The sequence below is a fragment of the Oncorhynchus kisutch genome, linkage group LG4 (genome assembly GCF_002021735.2).
Source record: "Oncorhynchus kisutch isolate 150728-3 linkage group LG4, Okis_V2, whole genome shotgun sequence".
In the NCBI taxonomy this organism is placed as follows: Eukaryota; Metazoa; Chordata; class Actinopteri; order Salmoniformes; family Salmonidae; genus Oncorhynchus; species Oncorhynchus kisutch.
Genome location: NC_034177.2, coordinates 19,862,995 through 19,879,309, shown reverse-complemented (window position 1 = coordinate 19,879,309; position 16,315 = coordinate 19,862,995). Strand labels below are relative to the sequence as shown.

Below are 16,315 nucleotides of genomic sequence, written 5' to 3'. Positions count from 1 at the left end.
GTTTCAGGTGGCTGGTGAGTAATGAGTGTTCAGTGGTTGGGGGTATGCCTATTTACTTTATGAAGAGCCTCTTACCCAAGTGTGGCACATGCCAAGTGCGCACAGATGCCTGGGAGGACTGAATGCCCTACAGCTCCCTGGCACTGCCCAGCTGTGTGGTGTAGACTTAAATGGGTGCTGCACACACTGTACAGAGCTCCACACACACACACACACACACACACACACACACACCGGTGTCATATGACACAAACATACCTCTGAAATGTCAGTTTTGCTTTGTAGACACATGAATGAGTGTAGGTGCCCCGTGATTTTATTCTGATAACAGCATGATATTCAGATGGGGATTTTAGGAGAACAAAGATAGCAGCTTGTCTTTGTCATATAGGAACTATGTTATGCGTTCAGTGTGGTATTTCATAGGGGATTTTCCTACTTTTTCATTTAGCTTTTATATCTAGACTGGCCTAGACTGGCCTTTCTAGTTGTCTGAATTACTGTCTCCAACTCAACCCACAAATAATATACAGTTCTTTCAGAAAGCATTCAGACCCCTTGACTTTTTCCACATTTTGTTAGGTTACAACCTTAAAATAAAATGTTATAAATTTCTTATTTCCTCATCACACAATAACCTGTTTGGTTTGTCATGGGGTTTCAGACATTTTTGCTAATTTATAAAAAATGTAAAACTGAAATGTCACTTTTACATAAGTATTCAGACCCTTTACTCAGTACTTTGTTGAAGCATCTTTGGCAGCGATTACAGCCTCAAGTCTTCTTGTGTATGACGCTACAAGGATCATCAAGGATATCATCCACCTGAGCCACAGCCTGTTCAACCCACTATCCTCCAGAAGGTGAGGTCAGTACAGGTGCATCAAAGCTGGGACCGAAAGACTGAAAAACAGCGATTCGAGGTGTGTTGGGTCATTGTCCTGTTGAAAAACAAATGATAGTCCCAATAAGCACAAACCTGAAGGGATGGCGTATTGCTGCAGAATGCTGTGGTAGCCATGCTGGTGAAGTGTGCCTTGAATTCTAAATAAATCAGACTCTGTCACCAGCAAAGCACCATCACACCTCCCCCTCCATGCATCACGGTGGGAACCACACTGCGTCTCACAAGGACACGGCGGTTGGAACCAAAAATCGCACATTTGGAATCATCAGACCAAAGGACAGATTTCCACCTGTCTTATGTCCATTGCTCATGTTTTTTGACCCAAGCAAGTCTCCTCTTCTTATTGGTGTCCTTTTAGTAGTGGTTTATTTGCAGCAATTCGACCATGAAGGCTTGATTCATGCTGTCTCCTCTGAACAGTTGATGTTGGTGTGTCTGTTACTTGAACTCTGTGAATAATTTATGTGGCAGCTTCATAAAATAGGAACCGCAAAACACCAGTCTCAACATCAACAGTGAAGAAGCGACTCCGGGATGCAAAGAAAAAGCCATAACTCAGACTGGCCGATAAAAAGACTAAGATGGGCAAAATCACACAGACACTGGACAGAGGAACTCTGCCTGGAAGACCAGCATCCCGGAGTCGCCTCTTCACTGTTGACATTGAGACTGGTGTTTTGCAGGTACTATTTAATGAAGCTGCCAGTTGAGGACTTGTGAGGCGTCTGTTTCTCAAACTAGACACCTTAATGTACTTGTCCTCTTGCTCAGTTGTGCACCGGGGCCTCTTACTCCTCTTTCTATTCTGGTTAGAGACAGTTTGCTCTGTTCTGTGAAGGGAGTAGTACACAGCATTGTACGAGATCTTCAGTTTCTTGGAAATTTCTCGCATGAAATAGCCTTCATTTTTCAGAACAAGAATAGACTGACGAGTTACAGAAAAGTTATTGGTTTCATTTTGAGCCTGTAATCGAACCCACAAATGCCAATGCTCCAGATACGCAACTAGTCTAAAGAAGGCCAGTTTTATTGCTTCTTTAAACAGAACAGATTTCAGCTGTGCTAACATAATTTCAAAAGGGCTTTCTAATGATCAATTAACCTTTTAAAATAATAAACTTGGATTAGCTAACACAACATGCCATTGGAACACAGCAGTGATGGTTGCTGATAATGGGCCTCTACGCCTATGTAGATATTCCATAAAAGATCAGCCGTTTACAGCTAGTCATTTACAACATTAACAATGGCTACACTGTATTTCTGATCAATTTGATGTTATTTTAATGGACAAAAAAATTGCTTTTCTTTCAAAAACAAGGACATTTCTAAGTGACCCCAAACCTTTGAACGGTAGTGTATATACAAAAGTATGTGGATATTCAGGTATTTCAGCCACACCCGTTGCTGACAGGTGTATAAAATCGAGCACACAGCCATGCTGTCTCCATAGACAAACATTGGCAGTAGAATGGCCTCACTGAAGATCTCAGTGAATTTCAACGTGTCCTTCAATGTGCCAGGATGCCACCTTTCCAACAGGTCAGTATGTCAAATGTATGCCCCGCTAGAGCTGCCCGTGTCAACTTTAAGTGATGTGATTGTGAATTGGGACTGTCTATGAGCAACAACACTACCACACTGTGAAGCTCACAGAACGGGACCTCCGAAGCACGTAGTGTCAAAATCGTCTATCCCCGGTTGCAACACTCACTACCGAGTTCCAACCTGCCTCTGGAAGCAACGTCAGCACATTAACTATTCGTCAGGAGATGGGTTTCCATGGCCGAGCAGCGGCATAGAAGCCTAAGATCACCATGTGTAGTGCCAAGCTTCTTCTGGAGTGGTGTAAAGCTCGCTGCCATTGGACTCTGGAGCAGTGGAAACGAGTTCTCAAGAGTGACGAATAACTCTTCACCATCTGACAGTCCAACGGACAAATCTGGGTTTGGCGGATGCCAGGAGAATGCTACTTGCCTGAATGCATTGTGCCAACTGTAAAGTTTGGTAGAGGAGGAATAATGGTCTGTGCCTGTTATACATTGTTCGGTCTAGGCTCCTTAATTCCAGGTAAGGGAAATCTTAACGCCACAGCGTACAATGACATTCTAGACGATTCTGTTCTTCCTACTTTGTGCCTACAGTTTGGGGAAGTACTTTTCCTTTCATCATGACAAGGTCCATGCAGAAATGGTTTTCGAAATCTTTCTGGAAGAACTTGACTGGCCTACACAGAGCCCTGACCTCAACCCTATCGAATACCTTTGGGATGATCTGGCCGGGGTATCCTGGAATGACATTGACCTCATCCCGTCAGTAGATGATGCCTGCCTATTTTTTTAAAGTGCCCTCCTCACCATCTTAAATAAGCATGCCCCTCTCAAAAAATGTAGAACTAGGAATAGATATAGTCCTTGGTTCACGCCAGACCTGTCTGCCCTTAACCAGCACAAAAACATCCTGTGGCGTTCTGCATTAGCATCGAATAGCCCCCGTGATATGCAACTTTTCAGGGAAGTTAGGAATAAATATACACAGGCAGTTAGAAAAGCTAACTGTTTTTTCAAACAGAAATTTCCATCCTGTAGTATTACCTCAAAGTTCTGGGACACTGTAAAGTCCATGGAGAATAAGAACACCTCCTCCCAGCTGCTAGAGGCTAGGAAACATTGTCACCACTGATAAATCCACTATAATTTAGAATTTCAATAAGCATTTCTCTACGGCTGGCCGGGCTTTCTACATGGCTACCCCTACCCCGGTCAACTGCCTGGCACCCTCTACAGCAACCCGCCAAAGCCCCCACCATTTCTCCTTTACCCAAATCCAGATTGCCGATGTTCTGAAAGAACTGCAAAATCTGGACCCCCTACAAATCAGCCGGGCTAGACAATCTGGACCCTCTCTTTCTAAAATTATCTGCCAAAATTGTTGCAACCCCTATTACTAGCCTGTTCAACCTCTCTTTCATATCGTCTGAGATTCCCAAAGATTGGAAAGCTGCCGCGGTCATCCCCCTCTTCAAAGGGGGTGACACTCTAGACCCAAACTGCTACAGACCTATATGTATCCTACCCTGTCTTTCTAAGGTCTTCGAAAGCCAAGTTAACAAACAGATTACTGACCATTTCGAATCCCACCATACCTTCTCCGCTATGCAATCTGGTTTCAAAGCTGGTCATGGGTGCACCTCAGCCACGCTCAAGGTTCTAAACGACGTCATAACCGCCATCGATAAGAGACATTACTGTGCAGCCGTATTCATCGACCTGGCCAAGGCTTTTGACTCTGTCAATCACAACATTCTTATTGGCAGACTCGACAGCCTTGGTTTCTCAAATGACTGCCTCGCCTGGTTCACCAACTACTTCTCAGATGGAGTTCAGTGTGTCAAATTGGAGGGCCTGTTGTCCGGACCTCTGACAGTCTCTATGAGTGTGCCACAGGGTTAATTTCTTAATCTCTTTTCTGTATACATCAATGATGTTGCTCTTGCTGCTGGTGATTCTCTGATCCACCTCTACGCAGACGACATCATTCTGTATACTTCTGGCCCCTCCTTGGACACTGTGTTAACTAACCTCCAGACGAGCTTCAATGCCATAGAACTCTCCTTCCGTGGCCTCCAGTTGCTCTTAAACGCAAGTAAAACTAAATGCATGCTTTTCATTCGATCGCTGCCCGCTCCTGCTCGCCCGTCCAGCATCACTAATCAAATCAAATCAAATTTATTTATATAGCCCTTCGTACATCAGCTGATATCTCAAAGTGCTGTACAGAAACCCAGCCTAAAACCCCAAACAGCAAGCAATGCAGGTGTAGAAGCACTACTCTGGACGGCTCTGACTTAGAATACGTGGACAACTACAAATACCTGGGTGTCTGGTTAGACTGTAAACTCTCCTTCCAGACTCACATTAAGCATCTCCAATCCAAAATTAAATCTAGAATCGGCTTCCTATATCGCAACAAACCATCCTTCACTCATGCTGCCAAACATACCCTCGTAAAACTGACCATCCTACCGATCCTCGACTTCGGTGATGTCATCTATAAAATAGCCTCCAACACTCTACTCAACAAACTGGATGCAGTCTATCAGTGCCATCCACCCACTGGCTACAGGTTATCTACAAGTCTCTGCTAGGTAAAGCCCCGCCTTATCTCAGCTCACTGGTCAACATAGCAGCACCCACTCGTAGCACGCGCCCCAGCAGATATATCTCACTGGTCACCCCCAAAGCCAATTCCTACTTTAGTTGTCTTTCTTTCCAGTTCTCTGCTGCCCATGACTGGAACGATTTGCAAAAATCTCTGAAGCTGGAGACTCACATCTCCCTCACTAGCTTTAAGCACCAGCTGTCAGAGCAGTTTACAGATCACTACACCTGTACTTAGATGGGCTGTTTACAGATAGGCTATCTACCTACCTCATCCCCATACTGGTATTTATTTATTTATTTTGCTCCTTTGCACCCCAGTATCTCTTCCTGCACATTCATCTTCTGCCGATCTACCATTCCAGTGTTTAATTACTATATTGTAATTACTTCGCCACCATGCCTATTTATTTCCTTAACTTACCTCATTTGCACTCTCTTTTTGTTTTCTTTTGTTCTACTGTATTATTGACTGTATGTTTTGTTTATTCCATGTGTAACTCTGTTGTTGTATGTGTCGAATTGCTATGCTTTATCTTGGCCAGGTCGCAGCCTACCTGGTTAAATAAAGGTGAAATAAAAAATTAAAAAATGTAACGGCTCTATCCACATTTCTTTTTATTTCAAAGTTGTATCTATCTGAAGGCTAAACTACTACCTAGCCATCCACAAGAATGCTATACTACTTCTACCTATCCACATGAATGCTATACTACTTCTACCTATCCACATGAAGGCTATACTACTTCTACCTATCCACATGAAGGCTATACTACTTCTACCTATCCACATGAAGGCTGTACTACTACTATCTATCTATCCACATGAAGGCTGTACTACTATCTATCTATCCACATGAAGGCTGTACTACTACTACTATATATCTATCCACATGAAGGCTGTACTACTACTACTATATATCTATCCACATGAAGGCTATACTACTACTATCTATCTATCCACATGAAGGCTGTACTACTATCTATCTATCCACATGAAGGCTGTACTACTACTATATATCTATCCACATGAAGGCTGTACTACTACTATCTATCTATCCACATGAAGGCTGTACTACTATCTATCTATCTATCCACATGAAGGCTGTACTACTACTACTATATATCTATCCACATGAAGGCTGTACTACTACTACTATATATCTATCCACATGAAGGCTGTACTACTACTACTATCTATCTATCCACATGAAGGCTGTACTACTACTATCTATCTATCCACATGAAGGCTGTACTACTACTATCTATCTATCCACACGAAGGCTTTACTACTACTACTATCTCTCTCTCCACATGATGGCTATACTAGTACTCTCTCTTTCAACATGAAGGCTATACTAGTATCTATCCACATGAAGGCTATACTACTATCTATCCACATAAAGGCTATACTAGTACTCTCTCTTTCAACATGAAGGCTATACTAGTACTATCCATCTCCACGTGATGGCCGTACTACTATCTCTCCACATGAAGGCTATACTACTGTCTCTCCACATGAATGCTATACTGCTATCTCTCCACATGAATGCTATACTGCTATCTCTCCACATGAAGGCTATACTACTGTCTCTCCACATGAATGCTATACTACTATCTCTTCACATGAAGGCTATACTACTGTCTCTCCACATGAAGGCTATACTACTATCTCTCTCCACATGAAGGCTTTACTATCTGTCTCCACATGAAGGATTTACTACTACTCTCCACATGAAGGCTATACTACTATCTCCACATGAAGGACATACTATCTCTCCACATGAAGGCTATACTACTATCTCTCCACATGAAGACTATACTACTGTCTCTCCACATGAAGGCTATACTACTATCTCTCTCCACATGAAGGCTTTACTACTATCTGTCTCCACATGAAGGATTTACTACTACTATCTACCTATCCACATGAATGCTATACTACTATCTCCCTCCACATGAAGGCTATACTACTATCTCTCCACACGAAGGCTTTGCTACTACCATCTACCTATCCACATGAAGGTTGTGCTACTATCTATCTCTATCTATCTATCCACATGATCGCTATACTACTATCTATCCACATGATAGCTATACTACTATCTATCCACATGATAGCTATACTACTATCTATCAACATGAAGGCTATACTACTATCTATCTCTATCTATCTATCCACATGATAGCTATACTACTATCTATCCACATGATAGCTATACTACTATCTATCCACATGAAGGCTATACTACTATCTATCCACATGATAACTATACTACTATCTATCCACATGATAGCTATACTACTATCTATCCACATGATAGCTATACTACTATCTATCCACATGATAGCTATACTACTATCTATCCACATGAAGGCTATACTACTATCTATCCACATGATAGCTATACTACTATCTATCCACATGAAGGCTATACTACTATCTATCCACATGATAGCTATACTACTATCTATCCACATGAAGGATATACTACTATCTATCCACATGATAGCTATACTACTATCTATCCACATGAAGGCTATACTACTATCTATCCACATGATAGCTATACTACTATCTATCCACATGATAGCTATACTACTATCTATCCACATGATAGCTATACTACTATCTATCCACATGAAGGCTATACTACTATCTATCCACATGAAGGCTATACTACTACTATCTATCCACATGAAGGCTATACTACTATCTATCCACATGATAGCTATACTACTATCTATCCACATGATAGCTATACTACTATCTATCCACATGATAGCTATACTACTATCTATCCACATGAAGGCTATACTACTATCTATCCACATGATAGCTATACTACTATCTATCCACATGATAGCTATACTACTATCTATCCACATGAAGGCTATACTACTATCTATCCACATGAAGGCTATACTACTATCTATCCACATGAAGGCTATACATATATATCTGTCTATCCACATGTCAATTGTGCTCTTGAGTGTAGTTATATTTGTTCTCCTAACATCTGCTGCCCTGAGTGCTGCCAGATTAAAATGTCAGAGGAGTCCCCTTCTGTTACTCAGGCAGAAACTGATTGGCTTTGTCAAGGCAGATGAAATGGGAGTGGGTATGCTTGCGTGCGGTGTGTGTGAAGTGCCTTGGGCCTCCGTGTGCTCAGGATGGGACGTGCACCCAGGCTCAGTAGAATGAGCTTGTTGTGGAAAGGCTTGACCTTTTCACATTTCAGACCGGTCAAACGGTGCTGCACTCAGTAGGTGGGGATGTGAATTGAGTGGTGGAAAGTTTGTGGCTCTCTCTCTGTGTATTCATGCTCGCTCACATGCATGTTCACCTTAAATCAGAATGCATGTACAGTGCATTTGGATAATATTCAGACCCCTTCCCTTTTCCACATTTTGTTACCTTATTTTGTTACCTTACAGCCTTATTGTTACCTGTTACCTTACAGCCTCCTCAATCTACAAACAGTACCCTATAATGACAAAGCAAGAATAGGTTTTAAAAAATGCTTGCAAATCTATTAATAATGTTTAAAAAAAAAAAACTAATTGACACAAGTATTCAGACCCTATGCCATGGGACTCGAAATTGAGCTACTGTTTCCATTGATTAAAACAAGTTTGACATTTTTTAAAAACAACTTTTTTTTAACAAGGCAAGTCAGTTAAGAACAAATTCTTATTTACAATGACGGCCTACCGGGGAACAGTGGGTTAACTGCCTTGTTCAGGGGCAGAGCGACAGATTTTTACCTCTTCAGCTCGGGTATTCGATCCAGCAACCTTTCGGTTACTGGCCCAACGCTCTAACCACTTAGGCTACATGCCGCCCCTGATCATCCTTGAGATGTTTCTACAACTTGATTGGAGTCCAACTGTGGTAAATTCAGTTGATTGGACATGATTTGGAAAGGCACACACCTGTCTATATAACGTTCCACAGTTGACTGTGCATATCAGAGAAAAACCAAGGCGTGATGTCGAAGGAATTGGCCGTAGAGCTCCGAGACAGGATTGTGTCATGTCACAGATCTGGAAAAAGGTACGAAAAAATGTCTGCTGCATTGAAGGTCCCCAAGAACAGAGTTCCTCTGTGGAGATGGGAGAACCTTCCTGAAGGACAACCATCTCTGCAGCACTCCACCAATCAGGCCTTTGTGGTAGAGTGGCCAGAAGGAAGCCACTCCTCAGTAAAAGGCACATGACAGCCAGTTTGGAGTTTGCCCAAAGGCACCTAAAGGACTCTCAGACCATGAGAAACAAGATTCTCTGGTCTGATGAAACCAAGATTGATCTCTTTGGCCTGAATGCCAAGCGTCAAGTCTGGAGGAAACCTAGGCAGGATTGAGAGAAACGTAACGGAGCAAAGTACAGGGAGATTCCTTGATTTAAAACCTTCTCCAGAGCGCTCAAAACATCAGACTGGGGCGAAGGTTCACCTTCCAATGGGACAATAACCCTAAGCACACAGCCAAGACAACGCAGGAGTGACTTCGGGACTAGTCTCTGAATGTCCTTGAGTGGCCCAGACAGAGCTTGGACTTGAACCCGATTGAACACCTCTGGAGAGGCCTGAAAATAGCTGTACAGCAACGCTCCCCATCCAACCTGACAGAGGTTGAGAGAATCTGCAGAAAAGAATGGAAGAAACTCCCCAAATATAGGTGTGCCAAGATGGTAGCATCAAAACCAAGGAGAATCTAGGCTGTAATCACTGCCAAAGGTGTTTCAACAAGGTACTGAGTAAAGGGTTTGAATACTTAAGTAATATTCTTTTTTTTTTTTTTTTTGTTAATACATTTACTTAAGGCTGTAACGTGATAAGGTCAAGGGGTCTGAATAATTTCCGAATGCACTCTAAACCCATGGCTAGCATTCTTGCTAGAGAGAGTCGTTTTTGTGGCGTTATGCTAGCATGTTGTCACCGTATTTAGAAATTTAGCCACAGAAGGTTTGCAGGGCAATGTGCGTGCAGCATGCACACACTGAGGATCGGGGTCACGAGCTCTGTCTGATCTCTCCACACAGATCATCTGATTTGCTGTGCTCTGTAACATGATTCAGGGAAAATAAGAGAAATGCTGCCCTGCTTACTGGAAGAAGAATCATAGGAGAGCACTTTTTCTAACCACTCTCACCAGTAAGCCCCAGTTAGAGTGAGGAATATATCCGCCGCACACATATTCAATGCTGAGTACACTCTGATACTCACACACACACACACACACACACGGTGCACATACCCTTTCCAACTTCCTGATTGTCCCATGGAGTGTCAGGCTGTCTTTGTTAGATCACACATCTCTGTATGTTTGAACAGACCCATTCTGCCTCCCCAGCCCCTCCTGTTAGTTTTTTTCCCACATTTGTCACCTGCACAGGATACAGCAGGTGTAAAACAGTATAGTGTAATGCTTACTTGTGTGCTCTTTCCCAACAATGCAATAATAATAGTAATAATATAGATAAGAAACACATGAGAAATACCATAGGGAAAAAAAGACAAAAGTCGGTGCTTGCAAGACGGCAAGAAAGTGTCTGGATACCCTCAGGTTCTGTACTACCAAGTGAAAGCTTCCCCCGTGTTCTGTGTTTATTCTAACTGAATCAAGCTAAACGGCTTGTTTTATTGTCTCTGCTTGTTTTTTTGTTGCAGTAGAAAGCCCTACAGAAATGGAGCTGTTAGTTTAATAGTTAAGTCCATAAGTTCTGAAATGCAGGTTTTATACCGTACTTGTTTTGCAAAGACAGTTTTCTTTCTTCTCTAATTCACGTCACAAATTGCCTGTTGGATGGCCAACTAAGTTCAGTGGTTGCAATGGCGCTGTGAGGTTACCTACACTGAGAGCTCTGTAAATATTGTATATTTTATATTTTTGTGTTTTTTGTTGTTGTTGTTGCTTTTAAAAAATGTGTGGGTGTCTGACTGCTCTGGAGGTTGATCACTTACATCTTGAGGTCTTTATGCTGAGTTGCATAATTGGGATGAAAAGTATCTTTTTGGCTTATCGCTAGGTAGCTGGCTGTTTTGGATTCAAATAATGCAGCCCCGACTTTGTTTCATCTGTCGGGACGAATTGCAAGTACTGCATGTAGTGTCTAGAGATGGCAAAGAGGCTCAGGGACTGTTCTTAATCACTGCCAAGATGTGGTGGATTTTCGTGAGCTTTTCAGCAGCTGTGGCATCACCCAGGTGGGTGCTACATGTTTGGCAATAGAGAACCAGTATCTACGGAGGAGCTGGTCATGTGGAGGAACTGACCGCCGGAGAAGGAGATGTGGTGCACTAATGAATCGCTCCGGGCTTGTTTGTCAGACTGTTTTTGTTTCTCTCTGGCTGTACCATCGATGCCTCCTCTGCTGAAGCTACACTGCCTTTCCAATCCAAACTGCCTCAACTTCCAGCCTTTCATCAAAAGCCCAATGGAGACATAAAATCTCTATCTCTACCATCTCAATTTAAATGTTTGTTTTGCTTTTTATGCGCCTTGAGATAATTTTCTGTAATGAAAAGAGCTATACAAGTTCAATACATTTTTATTATTACTTCTATACCAGGAAGTTATTGTAACAAATTGATTGCTACAGGTAGTCCTCCAATTGAGGGCATACAGCTAGCATCGCAATTTGTGGGAAAGCAACATTTTGTGCTTTTGATGTTGCTTTTTAATTTTAACACTCTGGTTCTGTCTCAGCAACAGATATAGCTTCTTTTTTTTTCAACAACAGCAGCAGCAGCAGCCCCTGCCGCCACAGTTACTCTATTGTCCTGGGTTTGACACAGAGGGGAGAGATGACACTGCCGGCTTGAAAGAGGCAGCCTATCAGTGACTCATCCTTGCCAATGTCCCAATAGCTCAGTGACCATTACAGGCCTGAGGATTCCCACAATCTCCCTCATGACACCACCCAGAGGCACCACTCAGTCTGTCAGTCTCCATTTTGGACCAGACTAGCCCAGTGGAGGGGGGCAACACGGTGCCCCATTTCTGTTCCTGTTTGCAGAGGGCAGTGGCCCTGCACCATCCCTCTGCCAGGAAGGAAGATATGATTGTTTCACATTCATAATTTCTTAAAGGAAATCAGGAGCTACAGTGCCTTCAGAAAGTATTCACACGCCTGGACTTTCCCCCACATTTTGTGTTAAAGTGGAATTAAAATTGATTTGTCATTTTTGGTCAATGATCTGCTCAAAATACACAGTCAAAGTGGAAGAAAAATTCTAACATTTATTACAAATGATGGAAAAATATAACACCAATATATTGATTAGATAAGTATTCAACCCCATGAGTCAATACATGTTAGAAACATGTTTGGCAGCGATTACAGCTGAAAGTCTTTTGGAGTAAGTCTATTAGTTTTATCAACTTGGATTGTATAATATTTGCCTTTTTTTATTATTATTATATTTCAAGCTCTGTCTAGTTGGTTGTTGATTATTGCTAGACCACTTGTGTTTTTAGGTTATTGTCCTACTGAAAGGTGAATTCGTCTCCCAGTGTCTGTTGACAAGCAGACTGAACCAGGTGCCTTGTTACAAACAGGATGTATGTTTTTGAATATTTTTATTCTGTACAGTCTTCCTCCTTTTCACTCTGTCATTTAGGTTAGTATTGTTGGGTAACTACAATGTTGATGATCCATTCTCAGTTCTCTCATATCACAATAATTAAACTCAGTAACTGTTTTATAAAATCACCATCAGCCTCTTCGTGAAATTTATTTTATTTTATTTTATTTTACCTTTATTTAACCAGGTAGGCAAGTTGAGAACAAGTTCTCATTTACAATTGCGACCTGGCCAAGATAAAGCAAAGCAGTTCGACAGATAAAACGACACAGAGTTACACATGGAGTAAAAACAAACATACAGTCAATAATGCAGTATAAACAAGTCTATATACAATGTGAGCAAATGAGGTGAGAAGGGAGGTAAAGGCAAAAAAGGCCATGATGGCAAAGTAAGTACAATATAGCAAGTAAAATACTGGAATGGTAGTTTTGCAATGGAAGAATGTGCAAAGTAATGGGGTGCAAAGCAGCAAAATAAATAAATAAATAAAAATTAAATACAGTTGGGAAAGAGGTAGTTGTTTGGGCTAAATTATAGGTGGGCTATGTACAGGTGCAGTAATCTGTGAGCTGCTCTGACAGTTGGTGCTTAAAGCTAGTGAGGGAGATAAGTGTTTCCAGTTTCAGAGATTTTTGTAGTTCGTTCCAGTCATTGGCAGCAGAGAACTGGAAGGAGAGGCGGCCAAAGAAAGAATTGGTTTTGGGGGTGACTAGAGAGATATACCTGCTGGAGCGTGTGCTACAGGTGGGAGATGCTATGGTGACCAGCGAGCTGAGATAAGGGGGGACTTTACCTAGCAGGGTCTTGTAGATGACATGGAGCCAGTGGGTTTGGCGACGAGTATGAAGCGAGGGCCAGCCAACGAGAGCGTACAGGTCGCAATGGTGGGTAGTATATGGGGCTTTGGTGATAAAACGGATTGCACTGTGATAGACTGCATCCAATTTGTTGAGTAGGGTATTGGAGGCTATTTTGTAAATGACATCGCCAAAGTCGAGGATTGGTAGGATGGTCAGTTTTACAAGGGTATGTTTGGCAGCATGAGTGAAGGATGCTTTGTTGCGAAATAGGAAGCCAATTCTAGATTTAACTTTGGATTGGAGATGTTTGATATGGGTCTGGAAGGAGAGTTTACAATCTAACCAGACACCTAAGTATTTGTAGTTGTCCACGTATTCTAAGTCAGAGCCGTCCAGAGTAGTGATGTTGGACAGGCGGGTAGGTGCAGGTAGCGATCGGTTGAAGAGCATGCATTTAGTTTTACTTGTATTTAAGAGCAATTGGAGGCCACGGAAGGAGAGTTGTATGGCATTGAAGCTTGCCTGGAGGGTTGTTAACACAGTGTCCAAAGAAGGGCCGGAAGTATACAGAATGGTGTCGTCTGCGTAGAGGTGGATCAGGGACTCACCAGCAGCAAGAGCGACCTCATTGATGTATACAGAGAAGAGAGTCGGTCCAAGAATTGAACCCTGTGGCACCCCCATAGAGACTGCCAGAGGTCCGGACAGCAGACCCTCCGATTTGACACACTGAACTCTATCAGAGAAGTAGTTGGTGAACCAGGCGAGGCAATCATTTGAGAAACCAAGGCTGTCGAGTCTGCCGATGAGGATATGGTGATTGACAGAGTCGAAAGCCTTGGCCAGATCAATGAATATGGCTGCACAGTAATGTTTCTTATCGATGGCGGTTAAGATATCGTTTAGGACCTTGAGCGTGGCTGAGGTGCACCCATGACCAGCTCTGAAACCGGATTGCATAGCAGAGAAGGTATGGTGAGATTCGAAATGGTCGGTAATCTGTTTGTTGACTTGGCTTTCGAAGACCTTAGAAAGGCACGGTAGGATAGATATAGGTCTGTAGCAGTTTCGGTCAAGAGTGTCCCCCCCTTTGAAGAGGGGGATGACCGCAGCTGCTTTCCAATCTTTGGGAATCTCAGACGACACGAAAGAGAGGTTGAACAGGCTAGTAATAGGGGTGGCAACAATTTCGGCAGATAATTTTAGAAAGAAAGGGTCCAGATTGTCTAGCCCGGCTGATTTGTAGGGGTCCAGATTTTGCAGCTCTTTCAGAACATCAGCTGAATGGATTTGGGAGAAGGAGAAATGGGGAAGGCTTGGGCGAGTTGCTGTTGGGGGTGCAGTGCTGTTGTCCGGGGTAGGAGTAGCCAGGTGGAAAGCATGGCCAGCCGTAGAAAAATGCTTATTGAAATTCTCAATTATGGTGGATTTATCAGTGGTGACAGTGTTTCCTATCTTCAGTGCAGTGGGCAGCTGGGAGGAGGTGTTCTTATTCTCCATGGACTTTACAGTGTCCCAGAACTTTTTTGAGTTAGTGTTGCAGGAAGCAAATTTCTGCTTGAAAAAGCTAGCCTTGGCTTTTCTAACTGCCTGTGTATAATGATTTCTAGCTTCCCTGAACAGCTGCATATCACGGGGGCTGTTCGATGCTAATGCAGAACGCCATAGGATGTTTTTGTGTTGGTTAAGGGCAGTCAGGTCTGGGGAGAACCAAGGGCTATATCTGTTCCTGGTTCTAAATTTCTTAAATGGGGCATGTTTATTTAAGATGGTTAGGAAGGCATTTAAAAAAAATATCCAGGCATCCTCTACTGACGGGATGAGATCAATATCCTTCCAGGATACCCCGGCCAGGTCGATTAGAAAGGCCTGCTCGCAGAAGTGTTTCAGGGAGCGTTTTACAGTGATGAGTGGAGCTCGTTTGACCGCTGACCCATTACGGATGCAGGCAATGAGGCAGTGATCGCTGAGATCTTGGTTGAAGACAGCAGAGGTGTATTTAGAGGGGAAGTTGGTTAGGATGATATCTATGAGGGTGCCCGTGTTTAAGGTTTTGGGGAGGTACCTGGTAGGTTCATTGATTATTTGTGTGAGATTGAGGGCATCAAGTTTAGATTGTAGGATGTCTGGGGTGTTAAGCATGTTCCAGTTTAGGTCGCCTAGCAGCACGAACTCTGAAGATAGATGGGGGGCAATCAGTTCACATATGGTGTCCAGAGCACAGCTGGGGGCAGAGGGTGGTCTATAGCAGGCGGCAACGGTGAGAGACTTGTTTTTAGAGAGGTGGATTTTTAAAAGTAGAAGTTCAAATTGTTTGGGTACAGACCTGGATAGTAGGACAGAACTCTGCAGGCTATCTTTGCAGTAGATTGCAACACCGCCCCCTTTGGCAGTTCTATCTTGTCTGAAAATGTTGTAGTTTGGAATTAAAATGTCTGAGTTTTTGGTGGTCTTCCTAAGCCAGGATTCAGCATTTTCCTTCTTCTCCGGTAACTGAGTTAGGAAGGACTCCTGTATCTTCGTAGTGACTGGGTGTATTGATACACCATCCAAAGCCTAATGATTAACTACCATGCTCAAAGAGATATTCAGCATCTGCTTTAAACATTTTTACACATCTATCAATTGGTGCCCTTTTTTGCGAGGCTTTGGAAAACCTCCCTGGTCTTTGTGGTTGAATCTGTGTTTAAAATGTGCTACTCTGTTGAGGGACCTTACACTTATCTGTGTGTGTGGGGTACAGAGATGGGGTGGTCGTTCAAAAAGAATGTTTACCACTACTATTGAACACAGAGTGAGTCCATGCAACTTATGTGACTTGTTAAGCACATTTGTACTCCTGAACTTATTTAGGCTTG

The 16,315-nt window shown here is 42.7% G+C and overlaps 1 protein-coding gene across 4 annotated transcripts in view; it reads left to right on the top strand.

Annotated features, from left to right (window-relative positions):
* The window catches only part of LOC109889214 (protein strawberry notch homolog 2), a 106,419-nt gene that overhangs the window by 53,965 nt on the left and 36,139 nt on the right, over positions 1-16,315 (top strand). The gene's annotated exons all lie outside the window — the stretch shown is intronic.